This window comes from Lepisosteus platostomus, chromosome 16 (assembly GCF_059453375.1).
Source record: "Lepisosteus platostomus isolate fLepPlt1 chromosome 16, fLepPlt1.hap1, whole genome shotgun sequence".
NCBI classification, from domain to species: Eukaryota; Metazoa; Chordata; class Actinopteri; order Semionotiformes; family Lepisosteidae; genus Lepisosteus; species Lepisosteus platostomus.
In genome coordinates this window covers 16512917-16535021 of record NC_142626.1, presented here as the reverse complement: position 1 = coordinate 16535021, position 22105 = coordinate 16512917, and the positions used below count along the sequence as shown (strand labels likewise).

General features: G+C 39.9%; 1 long non-coding RNA gene and 1 pseudogene across 1 annotated transcript; both read right to left on the bottom strand.

Annotated features, from left to right (window-relative positions):
• Positions 1 to 8935: 8935 nt before the first annotated feature.
• On the bottom strand, positions 8936 to 9836 carry LOC148646973 (L-amino-acid oxidase pseudogene; annotated as a pseudogene).
• A 2923-nt stretch (positions 9837 to 12759) lies between these two features.
• LOC148646972 (uncharacterized) lies at positions 12760 to 17952 on the bottom strand. Its single transcript, XR_015927511.1, has 3 exons — positions 17646 to 17952; positions 13905 to 14106; positions 12760 to 12834 (listed from the first exon to the last, which is right to left on the bottom strand). It is a non-coding gene; the product is annotated as an uncharacterized LOC148646972 (long non-coding RNA).
• Positions 17953 to 22105: the final 4153 nt, after the last annotated feature.

Below are 22105 nucleotides of genomic sequence, written 5' to 3'. Positions count from 1 at the left end.
CCTGGATAAAAAGGTCCACCTGGATGTGTCACAACAGGTCTTCTTTATTATTGCCGGTTGTGAATTTGGTTCCTTTTTCTGAAATCTTGGTTTGCGCCATCCAATGTAGTGACATCATGCTGTCCTGCAGTATCTCTGTAAAACAGTGCTGTAGAGAGCTGTGTTCTCAGGGTGTATTCATTGTAGTTAAGGATGGTTTCTATCAGAACCCTGTGAGATTAAAGGCTGTTGCTCTGACTGATCTCACAGTCACCAACAGTGATGCCCATCTGTCTGAAAAGCAATGCCACAGGGTAATTCAAAACGACTACCCTGGTGGTATCTGCAATCTTGTCACCATTTCCTTTGATAATATTGGTAATATTGTTTGCTAGATCATGGTGTTGTTCAAGTTCATGTAATCATTGCCGTTTCCCGTTACAAAAAATTCTTGAAAGACCTGTTAGCAGTGAGACTCCATTTAAACATTTTTCAGTGCTTGACTGTGTTGGTAATACTTTTACAAAGTCAGATTTTGTGCATTCTTATGAGCTGCAGTGTCCATGGTTAAAATATCTCACCGTCTTATTGCGTCAGACATAGACCTTTCTTCTTTCTCACAGCCCATTTCTTGTGACTGAGTTTGATTTGACTCCATGTTTGATAAACATTATTCCTGAACCCTGTTGCTGCTGAGGGTCCACTATTTATCACAGCATTAGCAACATGTCTGCACATGTCTTTAGCAATATATGCTGTTGCTTTTTATGTGCGGTTTTGCAATTTCACAACAATGTCTCAAAAAAGTAATGCTTTCCTAAATAGGGCCCTGAATATATCACTGATCCCCTCCAGTACTGGACTGGCAAGCCTTCGAAACCAGTCAATCTGTAACTGGCTTGATACTGGTGATAGTCCCAATACATGGCAGAGTCTCCATAGGGTCTAATTGGTTATTCTTCAAAGGCCTGAGCTGTAATTTGAATATCACTTTTCATACGTGAAGTTGCTGGGTTTGTTCTTATCACTTCTTATTTCAGTCGTTATTGTGTTGAAAGGCTCAACATTTACAGGAACATAATGTGACTTATTGAAGGAGGGCATGATGAGCAATCCTTCTGATCCTTGGATAAGTACACAGTGCAGGATAGGCTTGTAAGTGTAGCCAAGTAACTGGTGATGTTGTCTGTGTAGCAGGATAGGATATTAAATTCAGGTGAACAGCAGGATGGGGTGACTTCTTCCCTCTCAAGCTGCCTCAAACCTTGTAACACGTGCCCATTCTCCTCTGAGCAAAGTGATATTTTTATCACGAGCCTCTTTAACATTTCTGCTGATGGGGTTACACTTGAAGTAAACTTTTGGATATTCAAAGTTTTGTCGTAGAACATGTTCATCACATTTATCTGTTCATAATTTGTACCTCCCTGCAGGTGTAGAAGAGTTCCAGTTCTTACAGCCATTTTCTGAGAGCAGATCAAATTCAGTATAGTATAATGTATCAAAAGTGGGAGAAATTCCACACCCTTTTCAGTCTAATGTTTCTGGGGAAAGTAAGCATGAGTCAATATAAAACTTTTTCACCATCTCTTTGCCCAACTTGTCTCATAAAGGCAAGCCCCAGGCATACTTGGACAACACATCTGTACATGTAAGCAAGTATTTAAACCCCTTGTGAAACTGCGTGTTGACTTACGTTGACAAGGTTGGCCTGCCACTGCCAGTTCGTTTCACATCTCTATGGGTTTTCACAGAAAATTGACACATTCAGGTTTACGTAGAGAATAGGTGTACTTGTCTTTATGACAATTATGAAACCTCCGGCCAACCGAACCTGAAACTCTCAGATTCCAGTCTATTTCATAACCTGGACACCCCATTGTCTCGGGCTCTTTAGCTGTACAGTACAAGGAGTCCAGTCTCTCCACACCAATGATGGACAATGTGTCTGCAAGCTGACAGAAGTGGAAGAGGGACATCACATCAGGGGCAGCCTACTGTCCACCTGTTACCTGACACTATGCCGAGTGCTGTAGAGCTTACAGTATCTGCTTTTGTCTCTGGTCTCTCCATGGGAATCTGAATGAAGCAGCCCCACCCGTGAGGAAATGGTCATATGTGTCATGTTTGAAGGTTTTTTGGAGGAATACTCACTTAAAGATTCTGTGGGTGAGATGGAATCTTATTACACTTTACTTGTTGGTTTAGCCCTTTATATTGCAGCGTTCAGAGTTCACATTACGATATGAAGACCAGGCTCCTCTCTCCTGTTCCAGAGCTAGCTTGAGGCTCTCTCTCCACTGTCTCTTCCAGCCTTCAGACTGCTGTCTGTCTGACCCTTCCAGTCAGCCCCACAGCTGTCATCTCTCTCCAAACTGACTGTGCAGGGAATCCTCTGTACCCAGCCTGCAGTTGGAACAACCACTCCTGCCCCCCTTTCCCTTTCCTTTCTTGTACCAGATCTTCATATCTGGAATTTTTCATTGCAATGTCCTCTAGTTAAGAATATATTGATCATCTTCTATTTAGTTTACCTACCCTTATAACAAAGGCAAGTTACTGTACAGAGTAATGAGGACACTATGAGCTGTACTCACTCTCTAGTAATCGAGAGGGTGATTGAAGAATAAATGTCCTATATTAAATCCTGTGCTGTCTGTGGTAAACTGGTGGCTATGGGAGATCTGACAGCCTGTGAGGGGTTAAAGTGTGAAGATGAGGCACCTTGAATTGTTAGGTGGCACAGTTGGCTACAGTTAGTACATTGTGGGTTCAGTATCTGTGGCAGGTATAACAGAAGTTCTAGTAGAGAGCTGCTTCAGTGTGTGAACTGTAAGAGATAGAGGTTAAAAACACATTCCTTTGTAAAATAACTCATATGATATTTAAACAAGTGTGTCATTGTCATGAAATTTGTATAAATGAGTTCCAAAGAAATCCAGAGAAAAAAAGAGCCTCCAGATCTCACAGAACCCTGAGAGCCCAGAGACCTTGCTTGCTTGCAGGACACAACAGTGGCCACAAGGTGATGCTCATCTCAACTTTGTGCTTCAGAACTGTTTTAAAATGAGTAAAATTTGTGTGTTTTTTAAAGAAGGATTCCACATCAAATACTTGCTTAAACTAAGTAAATAAAAGCTTACTACAGTAAGTAACTACAGTATTAGTTTTAAAGCTACAGTATTACTGCCCTAACACAGAAAACGGGTATGTGCAAGCTTTTAAATTATTTAGGGACAAACTGTTAACAGTACTGCAGTGCACTGCTAGTAATGCAACAGAAATAAAATAAAATAGTAGAAAGTAACCAAACACTTGCATATTGCACCTGTTCTCCTAGCTCAGGCCTTTTCTAACTGTCTGTGACAGGATTTGTATACAGCAAGAAGCTTTGCATACCTGTGCCGCCTCACTGCTCCAAACACTTTAAGACTCACAGTGTGGATCAATCACTGTTCAGCTCTTTCAGAGTCACTAACACACACAGGACAATGATGTCACTGATTCTACTGCTGGGGACACTGGGGCTCTTTGTTCAAGGTGAGGATAAAAGAAAATACGTTTAAATGTTTGTACTAGCTTAATGCTCAATTTTCTTAAGACATTTATAATGTATTCAATTATATATATATATTGTACACACATTAAATAATGTCATACACGTTTATGATTTTCATTTCAGAAAATGTCCTTATTTTATTTCAGGTTGCCATAGTCAAATTGTTCTGACTCAGTCTCCAGCTCAAACTGTTCTCCCAGGAAGCTCTGTCTCAATCAGCTGTACAGCCAGTCAGTCTACTAGTGATGATGTACACTGGTACCTGCAGAAACCTGGCCAGGTTCCACAGCTCCTGGTACAGTACATGATGCAACTAACCGTTAAACTGGGATTCCTGATCGATTCACTGGCAGTTACTCTGGGACAGTCTTCACACTGAAAATCACTGGAGTCCAGGCTGAAGATGCAGGAGATTATTACTGTCAGCAAGGCTATAGCACTCCATTCACACAGTGATTCACATCTGTACAAAAACCTTCCTCAGCTCTACAGAAAGTTCTCGGGCTCATCGAAAGGAACCACAGAGGACTGAGACTGAGAACAGCTGCTGATACAGGTGACCTGAACTGATTTTTTAAATTTAAATTATTAAAAGATTTTAAGTATATTTCCTAAAGATGTTTTTTTCTTAAATAACAACATGACAGGATGCTATTAACTCAAGATTGTTATAAGAGTATGAATTGTTAAATTGTTGGATCTCTATTTTCACTGGAATGTACTGTAGCATTGTATTTTGTTTTGTTTATGATACATGTACAGTATGTTATTTATTCTTTGTCTTTCTTTTCATGTATTTTTGTTGTATCTCTGTTATTCCGATATGCATCTCAAAAAATTACTAACACCCAAGACAGTTGTTTTGGCTGTGAAATTGACTTTGACTTTGACTATGTGCCCTTTGCTCTTGTTTAATAATCTTACAATCACCTTACAATCTTACTTCTTACTTGGCTGTCGTATTTTGAGATCAGTGTCAAAGAGCTGGAATTTATTTTCCTGGAAATCAAGGACTTTGGTGAAAAGGATTTTGGTGAAATTCACTAAATCTGTTTTGTGCTTCTCCTGCAGCTTGTCTTTTTGTTATTGTACCTACAGTACAGTATATTTAGGAAACAAAAGGAGGCCATGAATGTTTTTCCAGCCCTGATTTGTCAGACAGTGGGAGATATTTTAAGTTCAGACAGAACGTGCTATAAAAGAATTACTGCTAAGGACACTGGGGCTGTTTGCTCAAGGTGATCAATGAAACAGAAATTAATCTAAAATTGTTTGACTAAAATAAATTTAATCCTATCATATTTAATCTTATTATTTTAGCACTATTTTAGTACTAGCATAATTCTCTCTCACAATAGGTAGATTTTAAAAAAGAAAATAAATGTGTTTTCTTAGGCAGATCAATAAAACCTGCACAGTGCTTTAGTGTTATTTCTGAGCAACTAAAGTATTTGTGTTAGAAAAATCATGAACAAGAGATGTTTTAATCATTTTAAAATTCATCCATCCATCTTCTAACCTCTATGCAATACAGGGCCACAGGAGACGAGAGCCCATCCTGAAAAGCAGAGGGCACAAGTTGGGATACACCCTGCACAGGACACATGGCAAACAGACACTCAAAATACCCAGAAGCTCATTAATAATCCACCAGCTTGTTTTTGGACTGTGGGAAGAAACTGGATCATCCAGACGAAACCCACAGATTTGTTAGGAGAACAGTTAAGTCCAAATTATTTTGTGCAAAATAATATGCATTTCCTTTTCAGTATATTGATTTGTTTTTCTCTTTGTGAATTCTGTAAAGTATTTCAGACAAACTCTTACAAAACAGTTCTGATAATTTGAAAGTAGTTGGTAAGTATTTTGACATCTTCAATGTGACAGAAATTTAAAAACCTGGCAGTTAGTTCACGTCATTAACGATCAACACTAAATGAAGACAGTAAGTACAATATACACATGCTATTTAATCATATTGTTCAGAAAGGACAGCATTAACCCCTTGTAGCCTGGTCTCATCAGATCTCAGAAGCCGAGCACAGCTTGGCCAGATCAGAACCATAATGGGAGACTTCCAAGGAAGACCAGGTTCCTGCTATCAGTGGAGCTGCTGAACCAGGATTTACAAACAATCCCAGAATGCTGCTGGAGCACAAGGATGCAGTGCTGTAGGAGCTGCTGTCCTTCAGATGAGACATTTAAATCAAACTCTAAACACTAACCTGAGATTTTGACATGATTGAGGTGAATAACAAACTCTTGATTCTGTTCAAGAGAGTGGGAGTGGGAGTTTCAGAGTCATTGATTTCATTACCTGGTCTGTTGTGTACTGAAGGTACCACAGTGGACTGAGGCTGAGAACAGCTGTAGAGCTGCTATAGTTGAGCAGGGTCATTACATAATTCACTCATACAGTATACATTCATTCATCTTTGTAAAAAAACATTTTTGTACATCCCTGAGATGCAGTTACATGCAAAAAGTTATATTACAGGGTCCAGTGTGCTGTTACTGAAGGTGACATCATCCTGTAGAGCCCCAGACAGTATAACTTTCCCCTGCTAAAAGCTGTAAGCACAATTTATGCACTGAGGTCTGTGAAGACAGGTCTGCTGGAATCTGTTGCTTCATCATTCTGAATGATAAATAACACAAAGGTTATCTATCTTTATCACAGGGATATTCCAAGATTCACACCATGGAGCAAACCTTGTGCCCAAGTTTACCTCATGTTTTCCTGAAGATATTGTCCATCGTTTTTGATTGATTTTATTTCAGAATTCAGTGTTCTATTTTAACAGGACATGACAGTGTTGTAACAGAAGAAATAAGGTTCTTGATCCCGAGATGAAGTAAAACAGATGAGTTTATTGCATGCAAGGAACAATAAAGCCGAAGTCTTGTTTCCCGCAAGAAACAACAAAACCGAAGTATTGTTCCCCGTACTGTTACAAACTTTTGGGTTATATAGTGTTTTCTTCTCCGTTTCTGACGTCACTCGGTCTGATGGTAAAGAGGGGGGTTCATGGTATTTGGCCAGTTTACGATGTTCTGGACAAATGGTCAGTTTAAGATTACACCCAGGGGGGTTCCTAGCTTGCATCTGCAATCCTTATCAGTTAACCCCCTTTCCTGCCATAAACCCCAGCTTGTGACTTAGAAGTCTAAACCCCCTACAGAAAGGATTAAATTCAAACCCCCGTCTTCACATCTTTCTTCAATGCAAAGCGGTGACATATATGTATGATATATAAATTAAAATAGACAATCAACTGTTCAAATTAAGCATGTTGTGGAAATAGAAGATAACCAAGTGTTATTGTATTTGAATCTAGGCAGTCTAAATTTACACAGATCAAAAGAGCTCAGATCCATTTTGCAAGGGGTGGTCATGACAGTCAATGGTTATATCGGCTTTCTGCACTGTTTGTTTGATGTTGACACCACCAGAGCTCAATTACAGTGTAACCTGCCTAACCTCAAGACCAGGACTGACTGGCCTTGTGCAATCCCTGAAAAATGTCTGAGACTCAAACTTCCCACTTATAGCAACAGTTGTATTTCATGCTTTTAATGAGATTGTTTTGTTGATTTTTTCCAAACAGCATTCCAAAATTTACAAGACATTTTCCCATGAAGTACTTTAAATCTGCCAGGATTACAATATTCCTTGATTGACCTGACATAAAACTAAAGTGATATGCTGGATTCTTGCAAGATATAATCTTTTTATTTTTAAATGCAGCTCTTCGCATATCTATATCTGACAGCATTTGTAATTTAAATCTCCTATTAAGAGCATTTCTTTGGCCTGTTTCTTTAAATTTGCTGACTTTCATGAACATATTGAGTACAATAATATAGGACACATGCTATGAAGCAAATTACACTATACTGGAATTTAGAAGAAAAAACAAACACAGACCTCTATCATGTCCAAAAGCAGTCACCTAAAGCAAATGCAAAACACCAGTTTTATCAATAGAAAGGGTTTCCATATTTTTGCTGAAAGGAGGTTTGGATATTGACAACCAGACAGTAACACCTAACAGGTTTTATTTAGAGACTCCAGGAATTTCCTGTGGTCACTCCTTCCCAAATACAATGATATTTGACAGAAGTTCTGGGGGCCTCTTCCTCCTAATTCTGTAACTCAGTGCACCCAGACCTGGTCCTTGAGGAACCCTGTTTGTCTCCTGGTTTCTGCCCCAGCAAAGTTCTTAATCACAAACTGAATGAATTAATTTTGTATGTTGGTTAAATTGGCTTTCACCCTAAAAAATGTTATTGGTTGTTACAGGGATTAGTAATAGGTTCCAACCCTGCAACTATGGAGTTTCACTATTGTAAAATGTAAATGCCTAAAATGTAACCAACTGAATCTGTAGAAGTAAAAGCTTCTTTGTTGGTGTCTAATGTCTCAAGGGAGGCATATCCAATATTGTGTCACTCCCACTGTAGGCCTGTCAGGTACCATGTTACCCCCACCTGTCTGCTTATCTTCAGTTGATCAACCAGTGAGAGCTACTTGATCAACTATTGTTGCTCAACTTCTCAGCCAGCATATTACTCAGCTTCAGTGGCAACCCACTGAAGCTAAGCAGGTGTGAGCCTGGTCAGTACCTGGATGTGAGACCTCCTGGGAAAAACTAAGGTTGCTGCTGGAAGAGGTGTTAGTGGGGCCAGCAGGGGGCGCTCACCCTGCGGTCCATGTGGGTCCTAATGCCCCAGTATAGTGATGGGGACACTATACTGTAAACAGGCGCTGTCCTTCGGATGAGACGTAAAACCGAGGTCCTGACTCTCTGTGGTCATTAAAAATCCCAGGGCGCTTCTCGAAAAGAGTAGGGGTGTAACCCCGGTGTCCTGGCCAAATTTCCAATTGGCCCTTACCAATCATGGCCTTCTAATAATCCCCCTCTATGAATTGGCTACATTACTCTGCTCTCCTCCCCACTGATGTCTGATGTGTGGTGAGCGTTCTGGCGCACTGTGGTTGCCGTCGCATCATCCAGGTGGATGCTGCACATTGGTGGTGGTGGAGGGGAGTCCCCATTACCTGTAAAGCACTTTGAGTGGAGTGTCCAGAAAAGCGCTATATAAGTGTAAGCAATTATTATTATTATTATTATTATTAAAGTCTGGTAAATGTTTAAACAAATAAGCACATCAGTGAAGTTATGAGTAAGCGGTGGAGGTGTAGAGCTCAGCTGGAATGAAAACCAGCAGACACAGTGTTCCAGCAGGACCCAGGAACTTCTACTCTTTTTTTTTCATACCCAGGGAAATGCAGGAATAACTACAGTTAGACACTGATCTCTGGAGGGTCTTTGCCTGGCCTTACTGGAACTCTGCCCTCTAGAGATCACTGTGTTTTGGAAAGAAGATACAAGAAGCCCTTTCTTAAAATTCTGTCTTTATGTGTGAAACATCTTCAGCAGACTTATTGTTCATTTGCGAGGCTGCCCTCACTGCGGACTTGATGGACGTCTCAATCCACGCGTGAGGCAGAGCAGTGTACTCTCCTGCAAAGTAGACTCTCTCAAATGGCTTGAACAGGTCCTGGTAATAATCTGTCAGCTGGAAGGGTGTGAAGAGCACATAGGCGCCCAGACTGTACTCATCCAGGCTCCACTTCTTCACCACCCCTCCTTCATACAGATCGCGGATTCCTTCTCTGTGGATGGCCGCCAGGTCTCTCAACGCCAGCTCCTGGCAGTCCTCGTCGCTCATCCCCAGGAAGAACAGGGACTCGTCCGAACAGGTGTAAGAGGCCAGCACCACACTGACCCCGCTCTCAAATGCTTCGTTCATGTAGTAGATAAGCCGTGATGGGCGATCTGTGATGGACATACCCCCGTGGATGCCTTCCTTCTCCCAGAACTTCTCCTTGAAGACCAGGAATATTTTAGTTGAACTGTCATAGTGGATGTTCCGCAGGGCTACTCTTTTGCGCAGGGGGAGAGGGGGGTTAAATCTGACAATCAGAGTAGCCTTGGCCGTGCTGGTGAAGAGGAGGTAGTCCCCTGAGGTCGTTTTAACTGAGTTGTCCGTTTTGTCTCTGTACGCAACCTGGACGCCCTCGCTGGTCTGATTTATTTCCAAAACTCTTGAATTCAGAAGCACACTGGTGCTCCGAAGGTCTTTTCTCACAGCCTGAGGCAGCCAATCTGTGCCTCCATCTATTTTGTAAAATCTGGGGTAAAAAGATAAGAAGGACAGATCATTTGTATTATTCATTTGACTTATCATTTTCCAGTTCTGTCAGAAGTTCAAGTTGATGACTTCGTCAGGCTGCAAAGGAACAGGTTAAGGTTTATTCCATGCTGAAAATAAAATAAATTAAAAGCTACACAACATTTTGGCTGTGCAGCCTTCTTCAGGGATGAGGGAGAGAGGAAAACTGGCAGTTGATATAACATGGGAGAACAAATGCCAATAGTAGTGAAGAGATGGGAGCACGAGAGAAGCAGCATCGACACTCAGGTGGTATGAAGTAAAAAGTCTGTTGTTGGGAGAAGGGAGAAGGTGGGATCCTAGTTTCATGATTAGTTTGGTTTTGGATGTCTTTCTGGAAGAGGAATTCCCAGACCCCTCTTTGAGACGGAGACGGAGAGATAAGTATGATCATGGCTGTTAGAGGTGAAATGGGAAACTGTGGGAATGAAAGAGAGGAAAGAGGAATTTTCTGCAAGAGATGCAGTAAATAACGTTGCTGGAAATACAAGATGCCATCGGAAGTGATCTGGAATTGTCTAGAGGGGCTGTGAATATGCATGCTATGGGATATACATTTACAAGTGATTCAGCAAGTTCTGTTGCAAGGGAAAGTATTTGGTGTGGATGGTTGCTGAAGGCGGTCTAGGGAACTGTTAACAAGAAGGTTATGCAGATTAGGTGGCTGGCAGTATGAGATGATTGGGTGGTTGGAAACAGTGGAGTACAGTGGAGAGATCATCCTGTAAGATGGGGAAGTTGTTAATAGTCCTGGAAATAGAGAGTGTGTTAGGGTTGTAGGGAAGCACAATGAAGCAGAATGGAATGTTGTTCTGAGGCTGGGAGTTCCTAAATGATAAATAATAATTGATCAGAGGGCTGTTTTTGCCTCAGACGAGGGCCCCGTCAATAACATAGGTGGGGTATCAACTTGTTAATGAAAAGAAGGGAAAAAATATTTAAAATGTTAAAATGAGTTTGTAAAATGTTTTTATTGCAAAAGTTCTAGGTCATGTTTCTCTTTGATTTAGTGATCAGTCACGAGTTCTAACTGAATTGTAGGACTGCAGAAAATATCCAAGATTCTTTATCAGGGACTATACTGTACAGTATACCTTATGAGCAATAATGACGCCCAAGACTCAGATGCTTTGCAAACATTTGAGTGTTTACTGTAAGTATAATAAGTTTTGGCTTAACTTGTTTGGTTAAGAGGCAGCCTCCTGACCACAGGATGAGGAGGCTCAACTATACAGAAAGAAATAAGTGAATCATAATGCTGCCAACAGAAAAACAGAGACAGAAAAAGTGTACAGGCACAGTATGGTATGCAGACATTATGTTGAAAAGAGATAGTAGATGTTTAAAGCTGTAGGACTCCAGAGGTAGGATGTCAGATAGACCCAGGGCCGAACTGAGCACCTCCTGAGCTGTTTAAGGCAACTTGTTCAAGGGACCATTTTTGGAATAAATGAATTAATTGAGGGTGTGGGAAAATTTGAATAAATTATCAGATCAGCTCCGCAGATCTATGTAGGAGAGACTTATTCACGCAAAGGAAGAAGGTTGTGGGACTGTGGAACAAGCTGCCCAGCCATGTTGTTGAAGCTGATAATCTTTCAAGAAACACCTGGATAAGATCTTTGGATCAATTAACTACTAAACTACCAAACAGGCTGAATAGCCTCCTCTTGTTTCTAACCTTTCTAATGTAGCCTGTAGAGATACTTTTGAAAGTGATACATTAACTCCATCCATTCACTTTCTAACCATTTCTTCCAATTCAGGGTCACTGGGAAGTTGGAGGCTATCCCAGCAAGCAATGGAATGTAGGGTACGCCAGTCCATCACAGAGCAAACACACAGATACAGACACACATTCATACCAGGGCAAGTTCTCCCAGATGCCAGTGAAACTACCAGTAAACCTTTAGACTGTGGGAGGAAAGTCACACAAAAACAGGAAGAAAATACAAATTCCGTGCAGGTAGCATACCAGGTCTGGGATTGAACCCAGGGCCCAAGCGATGCTAAATGCTGCACCACTGTACTGCCCAATACACATTCATTCTTAAATGAAATTTCCTCCAACTTTCCTTTTTAACAAGTTGTTTAAACAAGTTTACCCTTATATAAGTAAGATGGAATTGCAATGCATGACATTTGTAAAGTACTGTATTTCTCCCCAACAAGGTATACATCATAAACAGACAGCACTGACAGCTTGTCACTCAGGCTTGTGTGCTGACTCTTAAATTACTCCATAGGGGATGAATAAAGTATTTTGAATTAAATTGAATTACTTTGTAGTTACTCCACTGTCATCATTGTAATTGTCAGTATTGCAAAATGTTCTTCCTTCCAAACCTAGTTTTACTACGTAAGAAAATGCCACAGGTTTAAAAATCTCACTTGACGTCATCATTGATGTCATTCTCCCTCCTCAGATTTTCGCTGAAGGCCGTGTAAAACAGGGACTGTGCGTTTAAGACATCTCCAATCATTTGGATAGCATGTTAGCTGAGGTTACTTTCTCTCTTTAGATATTGCTGTTGAGACACAGAGCAGACAAATCAAAAATCCATTTTGACTGGTAATATACAGTTTTTAAAGCTTGGAACTTGTAAGCTCTTTGTAAAAGAAGATAACATGGTCAAAAATCACAGATTTATTTTAATTTAATCTATTTAATTACTAGTAGTTGGATGTGTTGTCTTCTGTCAATGCTAACTACTGTGCCATCAGATACCAATCATTAAAAAAAAACTAAACTAGATCTGTAAACAAACACTGAAGTGGTTTAATCTTTAGACTTTTGCCAAATTACAGTGTAAGGTGTATCTACAGTATATTTCACTTTATGAATGTATCTGTAGAAGGCTCAAACATGATTATTATAATAAAATATGATCATCAACATTTTTTTCTCTATACACTGCGGGGATAATTAATGCTAAAAACCATCATGATCAGAACTCCAACGTTCCAACAGCCAACATCACCTTTACAGAATAGGTATCATATTTCTTGAGGACACGCTGGCACTGTGATGGATCTTTCTCAATTTCATCAATGACCTAGATGAAAAAATATTCTCTTAGATCATCAAGGCCATGATAATCTAATTTTTCTTGAGCTCAATAACATGTCTAACAGAGTGACATATTATTAATCTTTCACATAAAATCTTAGATGATGACCGTTCTCATTTTAAAACTCAGCTCATCACATCAATGTGCCACTAGAGACTTCACTTACCAATTAACAGCACTGATCTTGATTTTAACCTTCTGGACATTGAGATTAATACAAGCTTCTTATTGTTCTCCTGTTGCAAATTCTGTTTGTGACCAGGCTTGAGCTTCAGGTCAGAAGATACTGCTTTTTGACTAAAATCTCCTAGTATACTTTGAAATCCACCAGTTCTTCAGTTCTAACTAGGACAGCTGGTCTAGAGGAAGTATACCATCTCTAAAGTAGAGCAGACGCATTTCTGCTCTCCACATAAGGGTTGCTATTCTGGTTTACCATCAGCTTCAGCTTTCGTCCAATCATATTGTCTCAGCTATTGGGATTCAATTAGTCACTCATGTCTCACTATGGAAATCCTACAGTCCAAAATAGATTCATGAGGCCAGTGATGAAAAGAGAGAGAGTGTCTTTATTATCCCCGGGGGACAAGTTGTTTTACAGCAGCAGTGTTGGTGTACATTGGTGTACAGACAAACAGGGAAAAAAAGACAGAACCAACAATATACAGACATATTTAAATTGAAGGTCAAGGGGTAAGTAAGGATATGGCTACAGGTATGAATGAGAACTTAAATCTGTTGGTTTTGGAGTTGGGGGTGAGAAGGGTAATCACAGATGGATTGTGCTTTACGCAAAACACGTGAATGGAGAGAGCTGGAAGATCAGCATAAATGACCTTCTGACATATTTTCACAAGTCTCCCCAGTTTGTTCTTGCTTCTCAGATACAGGTCACCAAACCAGTAGTCCAGGGTAAAAGTTAGAACAGATTCAAGGAAGGGGTCTATTTACCCACCCATCTTTCTGGGTTCACATTGAAAACCTTTAATCTACCCCATTAGACATGATCCTCTAGATTGTGAACATCACAGTCAGAACTCTCATGGATATATTACCTTTCTGATGGCTTCAGAGTACAGCTGTTTAGCAGATTTCCCCCTTTCAGAATCCTTCACAGTGTAGCCCAGAAGATCTGGATTCTTATCAACATCATGCACCCGGTTGAGTTTCCCATTAGTAAAGTACCATGTGCTTTCATCTGCGTGGATGAACTCAGATAATTTGAGTCCATAGTGTTGTACATAGTGAAGGACTAGTCTGAAAATATCACAAGAGTTACAGAACACAGAACATTTAAATGCAGAGCTGAGAAAAATCAGAATGTAAATTCCTCTGTTAGGTAACTGTTGTCTTAAAAAGATATGATCATGTTAATATTTTGATATACTGTAATAGTTCTACCACAAAACTGTTGAGTCTCATATTAAAATCCAGCAGTAAGACAAGACAAATTTTGTCCAAAATATTGTTTAAAGCTCCTGTTCAGGGACCTGGGGTGTGTGTGCTTGGTTTAAGTTAAAACTTGTCTTTCCAGAGGAAGGCATTCACTCAATGTAAAGGAAATATGGCTTCAGAACACAGAGCTTTCAGAACACAAAGTTTCTTTATTAGACTTTTGAAAAGCTTGAAAACCACATGTTAGTCAAGAAGACATCTTGAGAAGGGGAATGATTCTTCAGGATGCTTAGAATTCTGCTACTTAGAAATCTAGACACTCACAAGATCAAGATAATCAGTGATGACCTATCATGACCTAGAGTGATAAAGGAAAAAACATCTTAGATGTGCACTGGAGCCCTGGGTTCAGGTCTAGACCTCTGTGGAAAGCTCTCTGATGGGAGGTTGTGTGCTCTCACCATGTTCTGTGTGTTGTTGCCCATAGTCCAGAAACACACAGTACTGGTATCTTAACTGATTGCTAGGAAAATTGGCCCTGGTGTGTGCATTTCTGAGTTTATGTCTGTCCTGCGATGGACAGCCTGTATCCTGACTCATGACATCCAGCTCCCTGCATTTTTCTAAGACAGGTTAGAAAATGGATTGTAGTTCCGTTTAAGTTACCAGCCTGTAAGAGCTGGGGGATGCTTTTAATCTTAAGTTAAGTTTAGTTGCTGATTAGCTTCAGCTCAATAACACCGGGACCAATTCAGTCACCAGTGATAAAGGAAGCTGCAAGAAGCATCTTTTATCAGGGGCCCGATAGTAATTGTCAATAATCTGACATTCAGGATGCCCTGTCAACACAAGGATGAAAGAGCTCAACTCCATTTTGAAATGCATGAGCATCTCCATCACTTCTTTATTCACGTTACATCCCAGTGGAGAATAAAACCTCTTGATTGAGGCATGTTTGAAGAGGAAAATCGAAAACCCCTTATTAGACAAGTGTAGAGAATGAACCCATCCATTTCCCAGTGCAGGGTCATGGGGCAGCCACAGCCTATACCAGCAAGCCACAAGCAAAAAAGCAGGGTACCCCTTTTACAAGACAACAGTCCATCACAGGCCACACAGAAACACGCACACACTCACACCAGGGCCAGTTTTCCTAAAAGCCAATTAATCTAATAGTATACTCTGGGACTGTGGGAGAAAAACACCTCAAGGAAATCCACACAAACAGAGGGAGAGCAAACTACTGTACATAGACAGCACCTCAGGTCTATTATTGACCCTAGAGACCCAGAGCTGCAAGGCAGCAATGCTGACTACTGCACTGCACGGTCAGTGAACTCTAACTGTTGCTTGAGCAGAATATAATAGGTCAATTGCAATGGACTTTGATACAGCACACAGCTGCTTTCTAATTCGCTGACTAGTTAATATGGCACCTTGTGAAGTATATTTCCAGCTCTGAGCTCAATTGCAAAAAAAATTGTGTGGAACAAAGCTGCAGAGCATCTGAACTTGTGCTTAGTAGGGTGCTGAGGGCTCTAGTGTTGTTGTTCTAATGTTGTTCTGATGAGCACAAACCTCTGGAGGCACCCGATTCAGAGCATTTCAATTCATCTGATTAATAAGTTATTATAAAGGCCATGTTAATATAATTACTGTTTGTCTCATGTTCGTATAACTGAGTAACTCCCAGACAAATAAGGTTTTAATTTAAGAATTTAATTTAAGAAGTGCATTCATGCTAAACTACACCAAATGAGGGTCTGTAACTACTAGTGCAAAACTGAATTGCAATTAGTCAGGAAAGAAATGAGTACAGCAGCTATAGATTTGAATTGAATCAAATTGTAATAGCTTTTATTTCTAAGCACCATAATTTCAGCTCCTCTTGTGCCTTATCAAACTCTGAAGCTAACACTACAGGGAAACACTCTGTCGGGAGTTGAAGGAATTCTCATGGCACCCAGCTCTGCCCAGCTCTGCCAGCCCCTGCTCTCATATACTGTACTGTAGCTGTACTATAAAGTTGAGTCTTATGCACTTTCAGGGGGTATTTTTTGCTCTTCGTCTAAGTTTTTTTGCTCTAAAGCAAATGCTCAAATTTCCCTACACAACTATTTCTTTGTACCCCTAATCCCTCAAGATCCCTGATTTCCCCTGAGAACCACAAGTGTAGAATTCCATCCCAATAAAAAATATTCATTACTCAGATGTGAGCACATTTAACACTTACAGTGCATACATTTCAATGGAGTGTATTTCCTTCAATTGCCAGAATATTCACAATCATATTCTAAAGGCTCTACATGAATTAGATCTAAATGTAACAGACTTAGTCATTTATTAATGACTCTGGGGTTAGAGCAGGGGATGCCAACAGGCTGAAAAAGCTCATCAAAGAGCAAGTTCTATCATTTGGGTCTGATCTGGACCCCATGGAGGTAGTGGCTGAGAAGAGAATGGTGTCCAAATTAATGACCATCATTGACAACGTCTCTCACCCCCTCTATGACATGCTTGTTAGAATGAAGAACATGTTCAGCAATAGGCTGATTCAACCATGGTGTGACAGGGAGCGCTACAGAAGGTCATAAGACTTTTCAACTATGTGTCTGGGCGGGGGCAACATTGACATTGACCTGATTTTTGTGCAATATATGCTGGGTGATTTGTGCAATATATTTATAATGTGAAATACATCTTTTTGTGTACTGTATATTCTGGTTTGTTTTGTATCTTCTGTACTGTTCAATTCTGTATACTCCATTTTTTACTTTTAACTGCACTTCTCACTGACTCTACTGACAGTATTGTATTATTGTATTATTGTATTATTGTATCATTTTGTTACACTGTGCTGTGTTGACTATGCCAGTCTGCTGTTGCACTGCAATTTCCCTCACAGAATTAATAAAGTATCTAATGATGTTTAATAAGCTTAATTAAAAATAATTGTGATTTAACAGAAAGCAATTTTAATTAATTACAACATGATCCATCACTTGGAGAATTTCTTAGTTACAGTTCCATTATATTCCATTTCCACTATATACAGGAACATTCTAACGTGATCCAGTGTTCTGCTTAGTACGCTACCAAGATGCTTAAACTACTGTACAGTATATGAGGAGGTTAAAGTTAGTTCCCTACTTTTAGAACGACTAGAGGGCAGCAGCTGTTACTTTGGTTTTAATATGGAGCTGCATGCTAATCATGTGTTCACAATTTCAGGCTAATATTGTTAAATAGCCTGGCATGACCATTTAATATCTCAGCTGCAGCAATAATCACAATCTTGTTCTACCAATTTACTCAATAGTAAAAAGTTAAACATCAGCACTATTTTAGGTCATATTGTGCCTTATCAAATCCTGAAGCTAGCACTCCAGGGAAACACTCACTCATGAGTTGCAGGAATTCTCATGGTGCCCAGCTCTGCATGCCAGCCCCTGCTCTCATTCCTGTAGGTGAGAATGCGTCCCCCGACTCTGTCACTGGCTTCCAAGATCTGGACCTGTAAAGAACAAGTCACTGTGGGTACAGAGGGCAAGGGTAACAGGACTGTGACAGGCCTACCTCTCAGCTGCTGACTGATGGGTACCAAGCACATAAAGAAACACACTTAAATCAAATTACCATAAAGAAACTTTATTCAATCAAAGGACTATACTCAACACAAAACCCAACACCTACTACTACTCTGAGTGTCTCTTTATATACCAAACTAAGTTTAAATTAATCCTTTGTAGGAATATGGCCTGCAGCCCTTCACCTGTTATTTAATTAGTCCTATGATGAATCATGTAATGCAGTTTTCGATGAACGGAAGACCTACTGACCTCTAGTGGAAGGTCAGCTGAAACGATTATCTTAATTAATGCTGTCACAATGCAATGACAGGTTCCTGCTGGGGTACTATTTGCAATACTATATTGGCAAGAATATTACTGCAATAAAAATTTGTTAGTGATCTGAAGTTTGTGGAGAATGGTAGCCAATAGAAAAAAAATGTGTCCTGTCTGGGATATTTTAATGGTTCCTTTGCTCAACACCATTCTGTGCCAGATTCTCCATGTGGTACCATCAATCCCAAGTGTATTCCGTGTCAGTGTTTATGTGCTGGGAGTGGCATTTATGTATTCCTTCAACTCCGAACAGCTGAGAGAGGAGAGAGCTCCACCTTCCATGCATGGATCCTTTTTGCTTGTGTCCACCTGGTACTCCAGTTCTCAAATGGAATAAAGCAAGCTAACCGCGTGAATAAATATTTTTTTAAAATGCTGAAAACAAGAATTTCTGAATGTGTTCTTTTCTGAAGGTGCTGTTTTCGAACTGTATTACTGACAATACAGTGTCCACAAAATATTCCTGTTTTGCAAATTATGTTGCTATCTGTCCATAAATCTCTTATACATCACATCTAATTAAAAAAAACTCATGGCCACCTAGCACCATAGCATAATTTGGCCCTTGTGAATGAAATGTTTGTTTTTTAAGAAAATAAATAAACATGAGAACATTCCATAAAATCTTTGCTGAATCAATATTGCAACTTAAGGTCTCCAAAATTCAAACCGGATTAGAAGAGTAATATAGCATCAGTGGATGAGGTGTGGAAGGATTTACTCAGTCCTGAGCCACTTCAGTTACCACGAACACCAGGCAGGATTCTAACACCTTCCATCCTCAAGCACCCCATGTCAGCCTGCTCTGCCAAGAGGATTGTCAAGCAGTTGGGTGGAAACAGAATTGCTGAACCAATCTTAACCTGTTCTATACTAGAATAATGTACTGTACATGAGAGACCAACAGGCTGGAACATTATAATAACTGTCCCTCACAAATCAGAACAGGGGTCTGAGGGTCAGTTCATGGAGCGTCTAGTATCTTTTGTTTTTGTTCCTCCTGAGTTTCAAAGTTTGTCTACATGATTAATGTCATAAGATAAGATCACTTATTAGCCATATATAATTTCTTGTATAAGGAATTTGTCATTTCGCATACACCAGCTTACTCTCCATGAGACACACAGGCAGGGAGAGAGAAGCTTGGGGTCAGAGCGCAGGGTCAGCCATTTATACAGTGACCCTAGAGCAGCTGGGTTTAAGGGCCTTACTCAGGGCCCAACAGGGCAGGATTTCTCTGCCAGCTGCAGGATGTGAACCTTCCAGCCATAGGCACAGATCCTTAGCCACAGTGCCACTGCTCCCTATGTTACCGGATAAGTATGGTCATTTATAAGTATGGTCATTTAATTACCTGAGCTTTTACTGCCATTAGCAATGTGATTATTTTCACTAATTGGCCATCCAAGACCTTCAGAAGTACAAGACCAGCCTGTAGATGTCTAACTGTGCAAATCATGGAGTATGAACAAAATTCTGAAGACGCTAGACCCTCTAGGAGCTGAGGGTGAGACTGCTGCCTCCTGAGGCAGTATGTGAAAATCATACATTGTGTCCAGCATCTTCCAGGAGTTTGGCAGCGATTAATCCGGAGATCCCTGTTCCAACAATCACAAAGTTCTTCGGAGGGCCAGTCCTGATGAGGCCTTGCTTCACGTCTTCCAGCAGGTGCTTGTAATCGTTATCGCGGAAGCACTGCTCAATGACACTGCTGTCTGCTTGCACATGTGCTAAGAGCACCACAAAGCAGCCCAGCAAGATGACTTTGGGGAGAAGAGCAATATCAGGTTAGGCAAAGGACACAAAAGCATTAACATGTGCCGTACGGGGCAATGAAGTTATAAAAAATTATACAGGGGTACAAATCAATAAACCAGACAGTGACTACACTTGTTTCTGTGAGTTCATAACATTTTAATCCACAAGGCCCAGTGACTCAGATTCTTAGGTCCTAGAACAATTCAGGCTGAAGGACCTTTCTATATTTTCTTTAAAGCTAAATGCATGTTAATGAAACAGATTTCCTATATGATCTTTTGTTTGAATGTTTATTTTCAGCGATGAGTATAGATCAAATCAATGAAAACACAACCTTTTCATGTGAGCCTGACACCTCTTGGGCCAATTAAGGTACAACACAGGGCCAGCAAAAATACAACCAGCTACACTGTGTGGCAAATGGCACCAGAGACATCAAGTCATTAATCTTTTCTTGTCCTCTCTTCATCCCACTGACTGATGGTCCCTGCTTGAGCGCTCACCTGTACACTGTACACCTAGCACTCTGCTTGAGAGAAGAGTCAAGGTCTGGGAGGTGAACTGTTTGGGAGGCTTATTTAAGAGATTGCTCTGTGATGACAATCTCATCAAAACTGCCTCACTAACCGGACAATATGTCCTTTGCAACCACTAAACAGAATAAAGCTAAATTTAGAAATGAAAAGTTAAAATTAAAATCAGACTTTAAGATTTTCAATTATGCATTTTTACATAATAAGTCACTTACACTTTTAATTTGCAAATAAACATTTAGTTTTAACATAAAATGCATTTTAGCTGAAAACCTTCCAGAATAGCTTATGAGTTAATGAGAATCGTTAGAGAGAGAATCAAAAGAATATAGTTACTTGCACATGATGCCATGGTCCCAGTCTGCATTTTTCCTTTCTATAAAGAAAAAACAAGGACAGTCCTTTGCACTGAGGTACCATCTTAACTATATAGCACCGGAGAGTCCAACTTGTAGGAGTTGCTGGTGTGGAGATGAGCACTAGACTTCCTTGCAGTTTGCTGAATTACTCAATGAATCCCTAAAAAGTGCGTACCTGTTACAACTCCCTGGAAGGGAGAAAATTACATCTTTAGTACCTACTCTGTGTCCATTTAAGAAGCAGAAAGACAACAGTTCTAAATAATAGTGTTGTTTTATCACAGCTATGTTACAGTATGTGGGATTCAATTTTAAAACTACAAAAGAGCTGCATGAATAATTATTTTAATGAGACATTAAAAATAAGTGCACAAGTAGAACATGCATGTTGCCATCACTAGAATCCAAAATAATAGCATTTCTGTTGGGTTTCCTGTGTGCAAAATGTTTCTAATTGTCACTTACCTGGAGGGATGATCTTGTCGCGTTCAAAGTTGGGAATCCAGCTGTTGCCCTTGTGCCTCGTATTTATACTGTATCTTCTCTGCAGTGGGAAGGAGAGCATCTGTTTTGGCAATCTTTGAAGGAAAGACATCTGCGCCTCACAGTCACTTAACTCATTTTTCCAGAAAGTGGTTCGCCCAAGAAGCCATGTGGGAAAAAGTATTTATTTTGTTTATTGATAATTTGCTTTTATTACACAATATGAATTAAAGGCAAAGAATGAATGGGAAGCAAAAAGGATTGCATAACATGTAAAACAGCAGTAAGTGAGAGCTAGCTTCATACTTTGACAAAACGTACATGTTGCCAGCCCCTGAGGAAATTAAAAGAACCCAGTCTCATCACACAGCCTCTTCTTGTGAAGCAAAGCATGGAGATGAGATTTTCTGTAAATTCCTCCAAGATCTTTCTCAAAACATATTGTTTCTTTTATGAGGAAACAAGCTATGTTTTATATTTGTCTTTCAGTGGAGCTGTCCAGTCTCTTTAGACAACATACTGTATGTTCTTCACACCTGAAACATTTTCTCTGAAAGCATTTTCTTCACAGTTTAACCGATCTTGTTACAGCATGTTACAGTTTACTATTATTAACCATATTAATTTTAAGTGCTTAATGTAAAATCTTGTAAAAATATATTTTCATTGTTCAAATATACATTAAGTCTGACTATCATATAATAAGTTAAATACAAAACTAAAGAAAAAATAGGGTTAAATATAATTCAAAATATTTTGCTAACAATGTTAACTGTTTATGAATAATAAAATGTATTAACTAAGGAGTAGGATGGCACAGTTG